Raw genomic sequence first — 19,277 nt, forward strand, 5'->3', positions numbered from 1 at the left:
CATACATGTTGGTAGCTTGTGGAACAAGCTAATTATGTGGTAGACATATAAAAAACATACCTTACAAGTTAAAATATGTATATTACAAAGTCAACACATATTAGAGGTCTTATAAAATATGACTACATAGTTTTTAGTTAGATAATATATATAAAAGCAAGAGTAAAGCCTTTTGCACTCTTATCAATATTTTTCTAGTCTTTAGTCTTGTTTCAAGATTTTCTAGTCTTCTTGACTTTCACAATAGCTATTCTAGTTTAATATATTAACATCTTTGAATGATTTTTTAATCTTTTCAAATGACACAAGAATATATTGAATTTTCTTTCTTTGAGATTTATGTCATTGATACCAATTATAGTAGAACTAATAAAAAATTGAGCCAATATATTATATATTAAAAGTTCTTATTTCTATAGTTGTACAACCATAATTTCTTTGTTATATACAATAATTTATATGGTGACAATTTAACAATCTAAGTGAGTGTAATACAATTAGTAGATTAATAAAGATGCATATATGTATGGATAAAAGAATGTATCAACATTTGACAAAATTTAAAAAATTAAAAAAATGTACTAAAAAGTGAAGCCATGTAATGATGAGTTAAAATAAAAGTTGAAATAATGTTTTCTATGAGTAATAAGCAATGAGATAAAAAATTATATCAATGAATAATATATACATACAAAGAGGATTTTTTGTATACAAACTTGTTTTTATAAAATCCTCTATAGAGAAGTCTCTTGAACTATATACTAATAACTTTACTTATTAAAATAAGAACTAGTTTATTAATTTTAAATAATAATAATAATAATAATAATAATAAATCAAATTAAAAAATATTGAGATAATTTTTAAATCATATATATATATATATATATATATTGGAAGAAAAAAATTAGTTGATGAATTACAATATTTACTTTTATTTATTTAAATTTTAAATTAAAACATCAATAAATAAATAAATAAATTTAAAATATAAAAATATAAAATCTATTGATATAAAAAAAAACATTTAAATGAGTATTGATATAAATATAATAGGATAGATTTCAACAAATATCTTATATTTCTTGAGTCTTTTTTTTATGCTTTATGTTTTACTTTGGTTTGTGGAATACAATTAAATTATATAAATGTCATAAATTGATCGAAAAAATTATGATATTTAAAACAAAATTATGGCTGATGAGGCATTGAAAAATAAATATTTATTTATTTTAATAATAGAATAATTGGAAATTATTAAATTATTAAATTCTTAAAAAGTAAAAAATAAAAAACATGCATACTTTAAAACATTCCATTGCTTAGTCTTGTCTAAAACTCATTATTTATTTTGTACTTATCAAATTATAACTCACAATCTAGTTTATTTATTTTTAAATTAGAAAAACTTATGCAATGATTGAAAATTTATTTGAAAAGATGAATATATTTGTCATGTTGAGTGGAAACCCAAGTTGACCAGGATGCAAAATGTGGTTGGGTGTGATTAGAGGTTAAGTTTGGTTAGGGTGAGCTTCAATCCTTGTGTAAGAATTAATCAGAGTGGTTGATGAAGCTCTTGAGCATACTGTGAGAAATAGGTTAATATTTTTGGCAATATTTTCAACACTATTTTCTTCCGATCAGGTTTAGTGTTGTTGTCGACATGAAGAGTGTGCAAACTTGTTGGTAAGTAAATCGTCAGTTGAGACATAGACCTAGCCTTTTCCAACCATATCCTCTTTGCAAATTCAGTGCTATGTTTGCAGGGCATGGAATTCGGGATGTGTGTTGCAGTTGTATGTTTAGGGAAATGTTGCAATTGGGAGCTGAAATCTTGAATTAAGAGCCTTGGAATTTTGGATCGGAGCCAGTCATCGAATTTTAATCAGGTGGATCTTTTACACGGGGTCTTCTAATCTTTTCAAATCTGGTTTGGAAGATGTTGATTTTGGGGGTAGGTGTGTTGGAGTGGATTGATTTGTTGGCGAAAGAAGGGTAGCCGAAGCAGAAGTTGAAGGTGGTTTTTGGTGTGATTGCTGCGGCGTTCACCAGCAAGTCTAGTTGATTGTCTGCTCCCTCCCACTACCTGGTAATATCACCTTTCGTTTCCTTCATGGGTAGGTTTGTGTGATTTTCATGTAGTTTCGCAGACTTCTCATGCTAATTGATCAGCAGCAAAAACAAGTCGCTAAAAGTATCACGTCGAGCCTAATCAAACTTACCACGGCAGAAAATGTTTATTAACAAGTGGCAAACTTATTTGAAACATTGACAAAGCCATGTATGTCGGATCGTATTTATTTCTTTACACGATAGCCCCCGTGATTTATGAATATGAACATAGAGAGCATCATCGTTAGAAGGGTTTTATGTAGTGAATTATTTGCAAAATAGATCGACTGACTCCAAACCCTGGAAAAATAAAAATATCTTACAACGCGTCTCCAAACCCAAACATCTTAAAATTGCTCACGGTTCGCTGAGGAGGTAGCACATTGGGTTGCAGTTGAATGACAACTTAACTGTGTCTTTAACGACCTGTACTTTGGGTGATCGAGCACTTGGGAGATTAGTAGATAGAGTTTTCTGCTTTGCAGATACTGCGACCATGACGTGATTGTCTTTCGTTGTTGAAAATGTTGTATCTCTCAACTTGGAGTCTATGAGGTTTGACTATCAAGGCATGCTCTTGGAATGGTATGATCATCGAGCCAACTTCAGTCCTGCTTTCGATCCTTTACCACATTGATAAAGTCTAATTACTCGGATGTTCTGAGTTATACGCTATTTTCAGCTACGTATTATTTTGGAATTGAGCGACCTGTCTGAAACGTTTGGGAAATGAGTTACATCTATTCTGTTTTTTCGTATTTGAAAATTGAACGCTGGGTTTGTTGCTCTTGTATCTGTTACAGGCATGTTCCAGCATGTGTTATACCTGACCTATTGGTTGCAGACTTTGGAACTCTACAGAACCTTAAGGTGTTCGGAGTCTTTGCTAGCAACAGAATTGTTGTTCATAAATTACTTAACTTATTTTGCCACGAATTGGAAAATAATTGTGTCTGATGGTTTCCATGCAAGTGGCATTAATTCTTGACAAATAGCTAGATTTAAAAATTGTGAAGGTTAATGCTACTTCACTTACTGAACCTGTAAACAATCGTCCTCCACGATGGGCTCATCAATTACGGGTACATTATGTGTGGAAGTACAAAAAGTGTAATGAACCTGTGGAGTTGGACCAGATGGAGCTGTGGCGATGTGTTATGGAAGATGTGAGGTGTGCTTACTTTTGTTGAAGTAGGCTAAGATGTTATCTTAAAATAAGCAAGAGAGAAACTAGTTTACCACCGAACTCTCAAACCAGTGTTTTGTGTACTGTTACCATACATTCTTTATGTCGTTGAGGATTCTGGATCGAGGGTGAGTTATCTGCTTTGAGGTTCCAAGGCCAATCAGTAGTATTGCTTCAGGGACATACAGGAGAACTCGGAGGCTACAATCGACTTGTAGTGTGTTCGTAACTGAGATACGGCTGGGGAGAATATTGTGCCCGTGATTTTCTGCTTAGTCGAACATGTGATGATAACCAGCCCAGTTGCGCGCCACGACGAGCTCGCATCGTGCGTAACGTACAAAGTGCCTTTGCATTGTAATGATTGGGTAACCTCAAGAAGAGATGCAGTCTTAATCGATTTTGTAATATTCCATTACAAATTCTAATTCCATTGTGAAATCCCATTACAACTCTTCAGAATTTGTAACAGTCGTAATCGATTTTGTAAAATTCCAAATTCTGAAGAGATGCAGTCATACAGGGTAAGTATGCTCGGACAAATCCCAACCCCTGAGGTTGGAAGCAGGAAGCGACAGTGCAAAAGTAGGATTCGTATATGATTGCACATGACAACAGTGGATTGCGACCTAAATAACCTTCTTATGCTGAACGAGTCTCAAGCTGGGATGAGGTAAAATAGAGAAAACAAGTCTTTCAAACTTTGTGGAGGTTATACCCTATCATGGTGATGCTTGGCACATCACCATACCCTGACTAGGTCTTTCTTTTCTATGTCCTTGCTGTTCGGTTCATCATACCAAATTTATTTTACCATGTAACTTTAATCAGAGCATCATGTGCAGGGCAACATTCACACTACAAAATATACAGTTAACAACAGTGTCAAATGTCTTTCCACCCCAAGAGTATGGACAAAGCATCAATGGATTTGAGACAAAGCAGCCCATTGGAGTGAGCAAATTCTGATCCAATGACTGAGGAAGCAAGTGATGGTGGTGTGGTCCAGGGCAACACTGATGTATCTGCCAAAGGACTAGTGAGTACAAGCCCTAAAGAGACAGAAGCAGTGGTGGGCATCTTGCTTAAGGAGTCTGATAACCTTGATTTTGAAGGCATCAACCTGATATAGGGGAGATAAACCCTGGTCTTGACTTGCTTTTCAAGGGGGCTGCAATGAGCCTCTGGATCACTTCATTCACCTCATCCTAATATCAAAAGGGTGGCTCCACAGATACCTCCCTGACCTACCCTTTCTGTGATACCATAGATTTTTCTTTGTTTCATTGCTTTCTTTATTGACTTCTTGGTTTTGTCCAACTTTCAATATTGTGTTTCATCATGCTTCCCACTATTGTTACTTCCAGCATTCCATTGTATTGTCTTCTGTTCTTGCTATCTTTTTGCGCACTTACAGATCAGTCTTGTAGGTATGCAAGAAATTCTTGGGTCTGGCGATCACATGCACAAAACTAAAACATTTTTCATGCTACATTAGAATGACTGATTGAATGAAAAGACTTTTGGTCACTGTTGCAGGATTTGATTACTTGTATGAATGAAATTTATTCAGTCACATCCATGTTTCTTTTATAATACCTAGAGCCAGATCTTGCTGCCACTGCTTGCTATCACAGGTCTCATGCATGGAGAATATGTGAGAACTACAATGTGCAAAGAGTGGCACCCAATCAAAACAAAAGATGTGCTAAGAAAGGTCAAGAGCATATCATAAGCAGATTTTGCTCATGCATGGTAACCAAAGAATAAGGATTGGCATTGCTATTCATGTCCAACACTATAATAAAATGTGGTTTTTGAAATTACCCTGTGTCCCCTTTCTCCAGGCCTGACATCACTGGGTTGAAGGTGAACACTAATGACAATATAAAACTCTTCGGATTTTATGCAGCACATCTGAAGTTAGATGTAATGAAGCTCAGATTTCTACAAAGTTGCTGTGTAAGCACACAAGGGTGTGGGCTAAACTTTTGCTTGTTTGTAGAGGTAACCAGATGTCTAAATATTGACAATGAAAATATATATCACACACTTTTTCCCATTAGAACTTCCCACATTATGATCAACCATTTCTAAGTGACAGTTTAACCCATGAAGCCTCAACTCCAGGGCTGCTTTATGATCAACATTTTTTTCAGATTGCCAAGTTGCATCACCATAAAAACACATGTGCTGATAGACTCGTAGCTTTTGTTGTTGTTGTTGTTGTTGTTGTCACTGTTGTTATTAACTAGTAATAAAGAAGTACAAAAAAAGTTGTGTTTGCAGCTGGAGTCAAACTACTGGACATATCTCTGGAATTCCAAGCGCCACCCTTCAATGAAAACTAGATACTCCCCTCCCAACAAGATCTGAAAAGGTCAAAAGGGCCCTGTTAAGCAGCTGTTGATGTGGCGTGTTGGGGCTTCAAGGCCTGAATCATTAATCCCCCCTACACTGCCACCTGCTTTGTGATGTGATGATCAGTGAGGAACCCAACACTTTTAAGGGCTGAGGCTTGGAAGGAAGCATGAGTATTATTGCAGTGGAGTAGGTTAATATTTATTTATTTATTCAATCATTCATTCACTCACTTTATTCCACGATTCAGAAGGGAACCTGGTCAATGGTTTTGAAGCTTTCCATGCAATGGGTTATAGTAATGGACAAAAAGAATGGGTGGGGCATGATGGATACTTCCTCACATCTGCTATTGTTTTAGATCAAGTCTCTCTCTTGCTCTCTCTCTTTAACTAATGTAGTGGTTGTTTTGTTGGGGAGATGTGGTAGTAGTAGGCATGTGGTTTCTCATGGGATTTGCCACAGCTTGACCTGGCTCCTCATTCTCATCTCTCAAGAGGAAGGAGCTGCAAGTGAAAATTAGAAGAGCTCCATTGTTTACAATTGTATTTTATTCCATACTCTTACAATAGCTGATGCTTCAGGCTTTGTGGTGCCAGGAAGTTGGATGCCTTTACAGAGATTGTACTCTGCCTCTGGGTACAGAGAACATTCTGCAGTATGTTCCCACTCCTTGGGAACCATTACTTCTAAATATCAATTAAACAAAACAAAAATAACACACACTTCATTGCATATCAAATGAGGAATATGCACCTCAGAAATTGGTGCAAATGCTGTTAATGCTTTTATGCTGTGCCACTGCCAGAAAACAAGATTACCAGTTTTTTTTTTTTTTTTTTTTTTTTTTAAAGAGTAGAATTGCACTTTCAAAATTTGAGGAGTAAAGACATGATAAGAAAAGATCAATCTCAAGTTGAATAACATGCAAAGTTACTTGCTCAAAGAATTACAGTTTTAGACAACTTGATGATTCTACACATGCAAGAAAGCATGTTGCACCAATATTTGAAATAATAGTAATATTATTATTAAGCCCATGTTTGCATAACTTGGAGGTGACACCTTAAACATTCTTGCATGTGAAAATGATTCATTACCAGAAAGAGCCTGAAATGATTGTTTCTCGTGTTTAAATATTTATTATAAGATGCAGAAATGACTGAACACAAGGTGCAAGAATTAACAATTTAATTTACCGTAGTAATAAATAAATAAATAAACATTGCATGATGTTACAAAAAAAAAAAAAGAAAAAAAAAAAAAGTGGCGTGTATCAAGAGTACTTGGTATGAGCACATCTTTTGAGGAAAACTGCAACCATCAATCCAAGAGGCTCAATACAGCACTATCAGAATCTTCTTTTTTATATATTTTTAAATAGGTTAAACTTTGCAGTCTTTTAAAATTATAAAAATGAAAGATTTGAGGTGAATCCGAAGTTATACGTGGATAATGGAAGAACCTCGTTCAAAGATGTGGGAAAAAAAAATATAATATTCCGAAAACCCAACAAAAAAGTAACGAAAATCCATGAGTGTGCTTTTGGCCGTGAGCTGTGGATGCCATTTTGAAGGAAGAGCTGATGGAGGTAAAAATTTAAAAAAATAGAAAAACAAATAAAAAAAATAAAAAAATAAAGGCACCCACAAACATTATTCCCACCGCAGCTCCCTTGGTGAGCAGATGGGGAACTCGTTCCTGCTGCGTTCAAGAGTTCGATGTGGATGAATGTCGTCAGATCGAACATTCATTCAAATCCACCACATAATATGTATATATACTCTTTTTCAAATGTGTTGCACAATTATAACATATTAGTATATTAAGCTAGTACAAGTATATAACCCGGATGCAATTGCATTGAATATTCCATCGGTGGACATTTTACTCCTCCAAGCCCTATCTCTGGATGTGGGCCCAATCATTGCATTCCAAGTGGATGATGGAGAGCAAGTGTTGGGGTGTAGAATATGCCTCCAGTCAACAAAGTAGGCTAATCTCAAGGCTGTGCCTCTGAGTTTAAAAGGGCAGCAGTAAATCAATCGCATGCACTGGTGGTGGTGGTGATGGTGGTGAACCTCCAAAGATGGTGTGAAAGAGATTGATTGTTGTTCTGCTGGACGAGGCACTTCTGGAACTGTTCTTTTGGTTTAGTGTTGGTTTAGCCCTAATTCAAGAGCCAGGTTATTAGCAAAGAAGGGTAATAGGAAAACCCACTCTTGGTTTTGTTGGATAGTCATGAAGTTATTGAGGATTTTTTTAATGTTTTTTATGTTTTTTAAACTTACCCTCGTTGTGAAAGTCAGTTACAAGCCCCTCAGAATATTCTACCATCTCATGTCCTCACTTTTTAGAATGCCCCCAATAATTTTAAAAGTTCCAAATCCTTATTTTCTTTCTTCATCCAGAAAATTTGACCCAGTTCACGTTGCAGCTTTCTTAACAAGTGTGTGTATTGTAAAAGGGCAAGAATCCGAGAAGGAGGTATAGTGCAATGTGGGTGTCACTAACCAAGCAGTTGGTGTTATATTAGTACATGAGACAAGTAGATTAAGTAGAACAGTTCTTGTTGGTCTTTGAAGCCTCCACTCCTAACAAAAAATATTTTTAGACATTGCTGCAACAAACAAGGCAACAACTACCATGATTTAATAACAATTGTAAACTCCTAAGCATGTCAAAATTAATGTTGTCAATCACTAAGCATGGAACATATATTGATCAATTTAAATACATAAGTATACGTAGCTACTGTAACCTTCAAAAAATATACATGTACAGACATGTGCTCCATAAAAAAACAAATCCCGGCATGTTGTATAATAAGTTTGTCTTATTCTAGAGTTTGGGTATCTTAACTGGGGAGCTAAACTTTCTCTGACAAATGTGCTATGAACTTATTGTTTAACCATATGCGGAATATATATTGTACAGATTCACCATCAATGATTGATAATCACTTGCTTGCTGGCACAATAATGTTATTATTATGCTTTCTTTTTTCTGAAATATACTTTATTTTGAAAGTATTTTTGGAGTTATGTAGCTTATTTCCCCAAGTTTCTAGAAGAGGCTACTCATCAACTGAAAATGAATAAACAGGGATAACTCATTTAAACTTCAGAAAAAGAGACAATGGAATCATGTGCTTCACATACTAATTAATATTAATATAATTTATTGATTAACTTTGTATGTGTCAAAAGAAATCACAAAGATGTATATATATATATATATATATATACACATGAATAAATGAGAGAATAAAAAAATGAATAAATTTAAAGAACAAAGCATCTTAAGCAACTTATTAAGAAAACTTAGAAACAATACCTGCAACACAACTATGTTCAATCCACCTCCCTCATCCTTTATCTAATGTGTGTGTAATTGGGTTCCCATGAAGAGCTCTAGTGTATTCTAAAATTGTCATATTTCTCTAAAGCAAATATTACCCATCCAAGGTGATAGCACCTGCCTGCAGATGTGTTATCCACTTGAGAAGTTTGTATCCGCCTGCCAAAGTAACCCAATGGCATGATGCCAACAAAATAGTAAGCGAGGAGATTAAGAGCTATTACAGTGCCACTAGAACTGATGAGGGTGCAACAAGGTAGAAGAATATTTAAGGATTGGGAGAAACACAATAGAGTAGTTGAAAATTAGCACATTGCTTAATTAGACCCAAGTAGTGGCATAGTGAAGTAGAATAGTGATGGGCCAGAAGCTATGTGATTTTGACAGAGTTAGTAAACATAAGCTCATTTTTCCAATCATGGTGTGTGTTGAGTCTGATTTTACAAGGTATTGGCTTGTGCTTGCTTGTAATCCCAAAAGCCAAAGTAACAGCCAATAACTCTACTAGCCATGTAAGACTTACCTAAGCATATAATGAAGGAGTTTATATTGCTTGATTTTTTTTTTTTTTTTTTTTGTCTTCTTTGTAATGTCATGTCATTCTATATAGTTCAAGCACACTCAGCTAAGTTGCACCAAAAAAAGGTATTGAGTTTGTTCATTACTCCAATTTTCCCATTGTGTTCCTTTGAGCATACACTCATCTAAGTAGGATCCAGATTTTGCTGTTGTTTGGTTTGGCCAAACTTGTCTTTGGCTATACTTCTGGTTGACATACAGAATAGTTGACTTTGTTTTGAGATCCAGACTTTAGAGGAAAAAGTGATGAGAGGTGAGGAATGGTGATTTGAAGAACATGCCTTGTGCACATCTATTAACTGTTCTGCCTAAGTGTGATCCTAATTTTGAAAGCACTGTGGTTGGTCATTGTTGCCTTTTGTAATTTCCCAGATGTAATAAAACCCAAACAAATGTCTAAAAAATATTTGTTGAAATCCCTATATTATGTATTCCCCAAATTGGCATCTCTACACAGAGCTCTTTCTTTGATTTTGCACATGTTCTGTTTCCCAGATCTCTACTTTCAAATCCGGATTTAGAAGCCTTTTTGATAGAGTAACAATCACATCACACAGTTCAATGCTTCACCAAAAGAGGTCATACTACATCGACATGTTCAATAGTACACAGAAACACCATAACATGGACATTTCCAGACACAACCCTTCTACTGGTTGTGATAATTTGGAATGAAAATGGGATGCATGCATAGAGCAACCACTAGTATGTGTGGTTGCAATCTGTTCTGTTTTTTTTGTTTTTACTTTTGTCAACACAACTTTCTGTAAGTCATGTCAAGCTCATGCACTCAAAAGGACCACACCATCATATGTTGAAAGAGCAACCTGCTCCATTGAAGCATCTTCTAAGTTTAGTGTTTTTGTGGGTATGTCAAGAGATTCTGTTTTTATTCATCCAAAATTCTGTTCCCCCACAACAATCCAAATGGAATAAAAAGAGACATTAGTGGTGAGTCACAAATCATTGCAAAAGTGTGCAATCTTATGTTCTTTTGGTTTTTTTGTTCTTTTGGGATATGGGTTGCTTGCAAAGTGATGCAAAGGTGCTCAACCTCTGTATTCTCATGGTTTTTGTGGATATGAAGATGGTGGTCTAAACATATGTTGCTTTAGTATAGAAAGGAAGGGATCATAAAGCAAAGCAAAGCAAAGCACAGCACTTGAGTCGCAGCATCCTTAAATGAATGGATAAGCGTAACCAACCATAGAGGCCCCTATCCCATCCAAACTTTTTGAGTTAATGCTCCAATCTACCATCACAGCAACAAGCAAATGAATTATGTATATAAACAATAAAAACAGGACATGGTAGATAAATACCTTCATTATCTGCTGTAGGGAGATACTATTTTGTTGTTTCAAATTTTAAAAAATCATGTGCAAAACAAACCCAGTACTTTCCTATTTGGAGATTTACTATGTGTGCCTCTGAATGGAGTTAGATGGGTTAACTTTCTACACCTCTTTAAGAACCATAACTGATTCACTCATGTAACCTGAAAGAGCATAATATGCATAAAATTTAAATTACTTTATTTTAATTTGATGTACTTTTAATGCCAGGAGTTACTTTGCTATCAAAGTTGTAGTTTCACCCTTCCAGCTGATACTAGATGGATGACTTTGACAAATTGGATTCAGTATATAGATTCCATGATCAGGGCTTGATGACAGGATTCTGCTTACTTGTAATTTTTTTTTTTTTCTCAAGCTGCTGCTGATTTTGAAGAAACAAAACCATATGATAATTTTAATTTATTTTGTTTCTCAAGGATTGCAGTTGGAGAATTTGTAGGTTCCTTCTTTTTTGAAATCCCTGTCCACAAATCTTTTAGAAATTATCTGAAGTCAATGATCCATGTAAGCCATAATTCAACAAACTGTACTAAATGGTTAATTATAGGGTTTTAGCTCTTCAAACAATTTTTTTATTTTTATGCAAACAACATATTAATGTTCTAGCTAACACAGTTAAACTTAAAGTTACAGTATTGGTTATTAGCCAAATTTTATTTAAAGTCCTTGCTTGACTCTTCATTATTTGTCTTTAATGTAAGATCTATCCAGGCAAAGAGACAAGCAATGTGTCTTGACATGGCTGACCTATTCACACCTGGCTAGACTAAGACCCTACATAAGAAAATTGATCAATGCTTAGCTTGCTTCCCTGACAAGCATACACTTCCCTTGCTGTATGTTGTGAACAACTTCTGTGATGTCAGAAGGTTGAATAAAAGATATGACAAAGGGAATTTCATGATAAAAAAAAAAGTTGGACCAGATATAGAGCATCTAAATGCTTGGCTTGCATTGCAGTTGTTAAATTAGTCAACTGACATAAAGGAAGCTTTTTAATCAAAGATATAATGACTCCCACACAAGTGAAAAATGGGCACTAAATTAAATTGGAGGGTTGATGCTGAGGAAGCAATCTTAATGAATGGTTGCCCTCAAAAGAGGATTCATATTAAAAAGAAGTTAGAATTTGGAGAGTATCCAGCTGGATGGCTCTTAGAATCTATGGCAGATTCAAGCTTTGGAGTTGTTCCTCTGCAGAGTCAAGGTCAAAGTAAAGCATGTTTTCTAGTTGCAGTGACAAAATAGAGAGAGGAAGAGGATCTAGAATCGTCATATATATATATATATATATATAAAAATAGATACAACTAAAAACTATCATACAAGTCCCAGTGTGTGCTGCTGCTTTACTTGATCTACAATGGGACAATGGGCTGCCAAGCCAGTGGGTCTATAAATCTCATTTTCTGGAATGGAATATGCAGAATGTGTCCTATTGAACCAGCTGGTGCCCTTGATTTCTGTGGGTCTTGCAAAAGCCTGAAAGTTCTGATAATCTAGGGTTGCTAGCAAAAATTTACTGCCCTACTTGATCCAAAACAAGGCAATGGCCATGCTCCATCACTTCATGGTGTTTTTTTTTATAAAGGTTGTTCTACACAATGAGTAGAACAGGGATAAGTTTCCATCAAATTTGTGATGTAATCAAATGTAAAACAAGCTATAATACCTCTAAGTATGACTTTGTCTGCACCACAAGTATTTCACGCTTAAGGACAGACATTTTCAACAAATTAAATAAACAGAGGGAGTAAGAATGAAAGAGGAATGCTAAGAAAGGAGAAGAAGGAATAAATGAGCCTGTCATTAGATTTGAGTTTAGATACCATAATTGGACCTTCTAATGTTGGACAGCTACTCAGAATCAGATATAGTATACAAGCATCTTGAGTGTGTGCAAGCTTGAATTACATGTGACGAGGATCTTTATATTATACAAGTGCACACTAAAAATGTTTTTGGCAAATAGTGCGGTAGCAAAGGGATCCATTGAAAGGTTTTTAGCATACATAATATGTCAGAAAAATAGTTATTTCATGTGTGGTTGATACTTGTAATTTGTAATTTATTCTTTCAGATGTTTTTCTTGAAATTGCAAGAGATTTCTTGGAAGGTTGTCAAATAAGTTTTATTTTTATTTATTTATTTATTTTGGCATATGATTGCAACACCCCAAATACAAATCTCAATTCCTAAGCACCCAAAAGATTAGACTACAACTTTGTTCTTTTAAGCATTGACTATTATCTCTTAAATCAGACCCAGCATTGAAATATTTAGTCTTAAGAACCAATAGTTTTTGCACCATGGAATTATGTGGATAGATTTTTCAATCAGTGAAGAAACAACCAATTTTTTTACAAACATGGCAATGAACAAAAGCAACTCTTTCTTTATTTTGTTCCTTCCTTGCTTTTAATTTTGTATTTGTGTGTGTGTGTTGACACACCACATGAATTGATGTTTCAAAAGAGTTGCTTGGACACTTAGGGTGAAGAAGAAGAAGAAGAAGAAGAAGAAGATTTCAAAGAAGATTCCACCTACCATGGTTGTGAAAAACAAATCAGTAACAAATGGGCACCAACTAGTCAGGATGTAATCTACGAACAGTATCTCACACTAAACAAAACCAAACACAACACAACTGCCCAAGTGATGTCAATGTGTTTCTTTGTAAATATCAATAACAACAATAAACAAAAAATAGAAACAAAAAACTTAGAAGACAGATGAATTGCGAGGATTAGTGCAGCCAACACATAGTTTGTGGGTTATCCAAATGTTGTAGGCACTTAGATCTATGGTTGGAAGTGCACACAAAAACTTGCAAATTTTTTTAATGATTTCTTAGATTTTTGGAAGTCTTCACATGGAAAATGAGTGAGTTTATCCTAAAGTTCTTTTTGAAAGCATGTGCAAAGAGTAATTAAAAAGGAAATAATTAAGTAAGTTGTGAACAATCAAACAAGAATATGTATGAAGAAAGACCCAACATAAAAAAGGTGGGGATACATTTTTAATTTTCTTAGTTCTATAATTATTTGATTGATCCCAAAACTGTCCAAAAAAACTTGAGTTCTCTCTCTATATATATAGATCTTATAATTAGATATACAGAAGTAATAGGTTTTTTACAATATATTTTTTAAAATTTGCAACTTTCATGTGTATGTGAATGAGGTGTAGGTTAAATGCAATTATGTAAATGTCTATTTTTATGTGAGCATAGTATCCAAAGGAATACATTTAAAAAGTTTGAGAAAATACTTGTTGAATAATCCATCATGACAGGTGATTGTCAAAAAAAATAATAAATAAAAATAAAATAAAATATATTTTTATTTTATTTTTATTTGTTTGTTTGTTGTTGATTTGCGGTTCCAAAATAATGTTTCAAGTTCTACAATATGTCTTAGATTTTAAGATCACCAAATTGAAACATGTTAACAAACACAACATGCTTACAAAATTCTGATCTTACATTTGAAGTAATCTTAGTTTAAAAATTTAGAAATAAGGCCTCTAGCCTTGTACAAAGTCTTTAAATATTATCTAATAGAAAAAGGTCAACTCCATTATGTTCCAAATACAAATCAAATGTTACTTGATCAGTTGCCACAGTGCTTGTGCTTACCAATTTCTTCATCCTAAATTGGAATCCTTCAATTATTTTATTTCTTTATTTATTATTCATTTTTTAAAGAAAATTTTATCATTGAAGAATATCCAGTGTAACGAGGTCATTGAGTGCTTAAAACTCATTCCTAGGTTGCTGATATTTTGTTTCTTAATCATGAGTAGTAGGTAATTAGGTATGATATATATACCAATCTAGGAAGAGGACTACTAACGTTGCATGTTTGGATCAAACCACATATGTTTCACTGTCTTCTTCTTCTTTTGTTCTGCTTGTTTTTTTCCTCCTTTCTGAATCTCCAGCAGTATTCTAAACTAATTACACACCAAACTGTAATCTTGTGCATCAAATCCCACCAGTGTGTTGTAAGAGAGTGAAGAGAAGAAGCAACTGGTGTAATGGGGCCATGGATTTGGTGGGTTTGACTGCCAAGCTCCTCCCACAAACTAACAAACAAACAATGCTGCACTTTCAGTACAAGTTAATGATGTTTCTATGAGCTATACATACATAAACATACATACATAGATTAGTTCTCAGTTGCATAAGTAACACACAATAATGTGTTAAAAAATGAGTGAGGAGTGAGGGGGCGAGGGGGGGGGGTGTGTGGGGAAAAGCCCACTGAGAGATCCCAAGTAATGCATCCCCCTCCTCCCCCAGTCAAAGGGTGTGTGCTTGTGCCTATATCAGAGAATTGCATTCATATAACATATAACAATAAACAGTGAATGAATTTGCAATGAAGACTGACAACAGAATAGAATAAAAGACACAAAACACACTTTTTTATTGGTCATTGACATACTATGACACTAGTCAATAAAATATGAATTCAGTCTGTTTATACATATATATTTTTCACAAATGCTACAAGAGTTATTGTTATATATTTCCTTCCAAACTTCTAAACAAAATAGAAAAAGAAAATCAAAATTGGTAACATCTGTCTCTGTATTCGACTTGTGTCAATTGCAGTGTAGTTTTGTGGGTATTACAAAATGAGATGGATCTGTATGGTCAATAAGTGTAGGACTTGTGTGGGAGAAAAACTACAAAATGATAATAAATAACATAAAAATAAAAATAAAAATCCACTACAAAATGGTGCAATTTAAAATTTAATTCTGTTGAACAGTAGAATATTTTTATCTCAAATATGAGATTTAAAAAAATTAAATTAAGTTATTGACTGAGTCTCATAATAATTATTATAAAAAAAAACAATTATGAGCTATTTTGCTAAAGTGAATGAATTTTTTGCCAAAGGTTGATAATATTTTTTTATTTTTATTTTTTTATATTGAATGAAATTAGTTAGTGAGGTATTGGCAAGCCATGCCCTCTTTGGATTTTATCAATAGCAGATTGTTTTACATAAAATCTAGATTAACTCCATATATCAATGCATTTGGGGGGGTGGAGAACTACTACTCTCTACTACTTTAGCAGTAAAGGGCCAAGGAATGCACCATGACTTGCACTCCCTTCTAACAAGTAGTATTTAAAGAGGCTCTTAATTATATCAAAGAAATTAAAGTTTTACAACCTCCAATTGTGGGTTTTTTTTTGGATAATATAAAAATGAAAAAACTGCCTAAATTTTAGAAAAAAAGCATAAATATAGGAAAAGTAGCTAAAATGATTTTACTTCAGATTATGTATTATAATAACCATGTTGAAAAAAGACTCTAACCTTGATCTATAGAAGACCATCAAATGAATTCCAATACCTATATAAATTTGAAAAATACTTGGAAAATAAAATCAACACTTTACATTCACTCTAATGAATAAAAATGAAACTTCACCCTACCAAATAAGGTACATACAACTTACTCAGACTCAGTCTAAAGTCTTTCAAAAGAAGGCTCACATGATGTAACTAATACCTTAAGTCAACACAGGGTTCATCCACTTATGTTTCACAACAAATGAACCAAAATGAAGGTTTGTCAATTTATCTCCATTCTAGAATCACTCTCACATGTTTTTTCATGCCAAAGCACAGGATAGCCACCCATACACACAAGCACACACACAGATTGATTGGGTTAAAATCTCATTCAGGAGGGGTAGGCAGAAATATGCTCCAGCCATGAACCCCCTTAGAAAAATTTCCCATATCGTGTGTGCGCTTTGTTACTATAACGAATGTTCGTGTCGATATTATTATTTTAATCCAGTGTCATTTTCCAACTGTCTTAGAGGTGTGTTGTGTTGGTTATTTTTATTCCCATGTCGTGTGAGAGAAGAGAATAAAGGACACGGCGGCAAGGTGGGACCCTTTCATCATCGTCTTCAAGCCATTCCGAGGAATCGTGGGCCACAGAAACTGTGCACAACTCGATGGCCCCAATTTACCAATTCTGCGCTTCTTAGCAATATATTCCATCCTTTGCCTGAGACAGTGCGCTGTGTGGTGGTGGGGGTGGTGGTGGGGGGGGGGTGGGGGTGTTGCAATTTCTGGGTCCCGAAATTGGATGCCGTGTGCGCAATAATCCACAGTAAAAGCTGAGTGGTGAGGAATCAGAAATTAGTCTCGCCCGCATCGCAACGTGACGGATTCAGACGGAGGGATCCGCTGTGCGTGTGGGCAGGAAACGGGTGAATCGTCACATTTAGCAACCCAATATGAGTGACGCCCCGGCTAATAACAGAGAAGCTCCAGGGATCCGTCGTCTTGTCGAGAGCGACCGGAAATGGGTGCGATAGGAAGCTCTGTCAGGAAACGACTGCTCTGGTCAGATCCACCACCACGCGTTGACACTGTGCCCCAAGTTGCCACACACCCACACATATTTAACTACTCTGCCCCCACCGCATTTGGACTGTCGCTCGTTCACACACCACTCATGCACACAGACTCCGCTACCGTGGTTGGGCGAATCCATTGCCTTGGCTCCCGTCGAGCTCTTCTCTCGCTCAGTGCCGCGTGGTTCGTTGCAGTATCTGGAACAAATTTCCTGTATCGTCGAAGAATATTCTTCTGTGATTTGAAGGCTTGGACGCTTGTATTTAGACGCATATGTCTGCATGCTTCTCAGTGTCTGTAAAGATGTGTGTGTAGTGTACATGTCCATACATACATACATATACATACATACATGTTAACATTATTTCAGTTTTCAAGTAATTGGGTTGACAAATAGGCAGGAAATCTTTGAAGAGTTGTACGAGATGTAGGTGCTAGATTATCATTGTTCAGTGAATTGTTGAACTAGTGCCAATGCTCTACAAACAAACAAGGGAACCCATGATTGGATTGTGTACAGTTTTTTGAGATGTAATTGAAGTATCCTTATGATATTAAATCGATATGTTTTTAAGAGAATGGAAACGGGGAAAATATGGTTCATGTATATATATTTATTTGGTAATAAATGTGAAATATTCTTCTCACTTGATTTTTTTAGCAAGCGAGAGAGAGAGAGGTAAGAAAAGAGAAGGGCTCGAACATCTTATTTTATTATTTGAAATACATGTATAGTAAATGCAGGTCTGAAGATGTTGTGTGCTTAATAGATTTTGAGCTAAAAGCTGTAATGTAGATGAAAAGTTTTAACGCAACATGAAAAAGGCTCGATAAAAGATGAAACATCGTTTCATTGGAACATTAATCTCCAAAATGTCGCAGACTAAGAATCAATCCATCTTTTGAACCTTATGTATTTATTGTTCACCCAGCGACGGAATCTGCCAACCCAAGTTACACAAAGACCACCACTCTGCATTAGCACTAATTCAAGAATAGACCAATGCATGTATTGATCAAGATAATTAAACAGAAGACTCGTTGAAACAGTGGGATAGAGCGAGTGATTACGTAGTGAGGCCTCCACCTAGCTAAGAGTTCTCAGCATGCATGGGTTCATTTCATCCCAAGGGAATGAGGATGAAAAGAGACGAATGGAGGAACAGAAAAAGGGCTGCTGCTGCCGAGCTTTGTGGACAAGGACCGCGGTGCAGGAGCGATCCCACGCGAGGTGGGTTGGGAGCCCGAGTCGCTCACCCGATGGAACCCAACAACAACACCACCACCATTGGCACTGTTTGTTTTGCGGTAGAATCCAGTCTGGCTGGCTAATCTCACCCTAACCTCGTGCTCTAATTCTTTCCTAATTCTATAAGCTAATCACGAAGCGCTAAGCATCTCCCGTAAGCTCCAAACCCATTCATGTACGCGAAGCGTAGATGCGGAGGTGAGCAGGGAGAGAGAGGCCGGGAAGGGGGGGTGAAGGTGCGGTGTCAGGGTGGAACGAAGGCAGGCTAAGAGATCCGGAGGAGGAGGAGATCTGGTGCTTTGGGTAGGTGGGTGGAGCAAGTTCAAGTTCAAGTTCAAGTTTGGATGGTGTACAGCGGAAGATTCTTCTGCGGCCAATGCGATCCCAGCACTGACACTGCACAGACGATTAGTGGTTTTGCGTCGATAGACTCACCATTGTTTGTCCACTCTGGTATTTTTTGGAAAGTATTTGGTAGTTTTTGGTAGTTTTTGGAAGTTTTTTGGGGAGTTGGAGTGGAAGATCGGGGAGGGGAGTGAGAAGTGGAGGAGGAGGGAGGAGGTGGCAGGCTAGGGGTAGCGGGTGGAAGCATAGGGAAGGAAGGAAGGGGCTGCGGTGGTGCTGGTGGATGACGGAGGGAAAGAGTCATTGAATTGTGTGCACAGTGGAGGGAG

The 19,277-nt window shown here is 35.8% G+C and overlaps 1 long non-coding RNA gene across 3 annotated transcripts; it reads left to right on the plus strand.

Moving 5' to 3' along the window:
- The first annotated feature begins 1,551 nt into the window (after positions 1–1,551).
- Positions 1,552–6,260, plus strand: LOC141045169 (uncharacterized). Of its 3 annotated transcripts, XR_012217135.1 has the most exons (8): positions 1,552–1,689; positions 1,943–2,700; positions 2,919–3,286; positions 3,480–3,629; positions 3,825–3,974; positions 4,147–5,018; positions 5,149–5,308; positions 5,591–6,260. It is a non-coding gene; the product is annotated as an uncharacterized LOC141045169 (long non-coding RNA). The 3 variants fall into 3 exon arrangements; XR_012217133.1 differs by having other exon boundaries at positions 1,943–3,286; XR_012217134.1 differs by having other exon boundaries at positions 1,943–3,286; positions 5,149–5,263.
- Positions 6,261–19,277: the final 13,017 nt, after the last annotated feature.

This window comes from Physcomitrium patens, chromosome 3, assembly GCF_059467195.1.
Source record: "Physcomitrium patens ecotype Gransden chromosome 3, ASM5946719v1, whole genome shotgun sequence".
Classification (NCBI taxonomy): Eukaryota; Viridiplantae; Streptophyta; class Bryopsida; order Funariales; family Funariaceae; genus Physcomitrium; species Physcomitrium patens.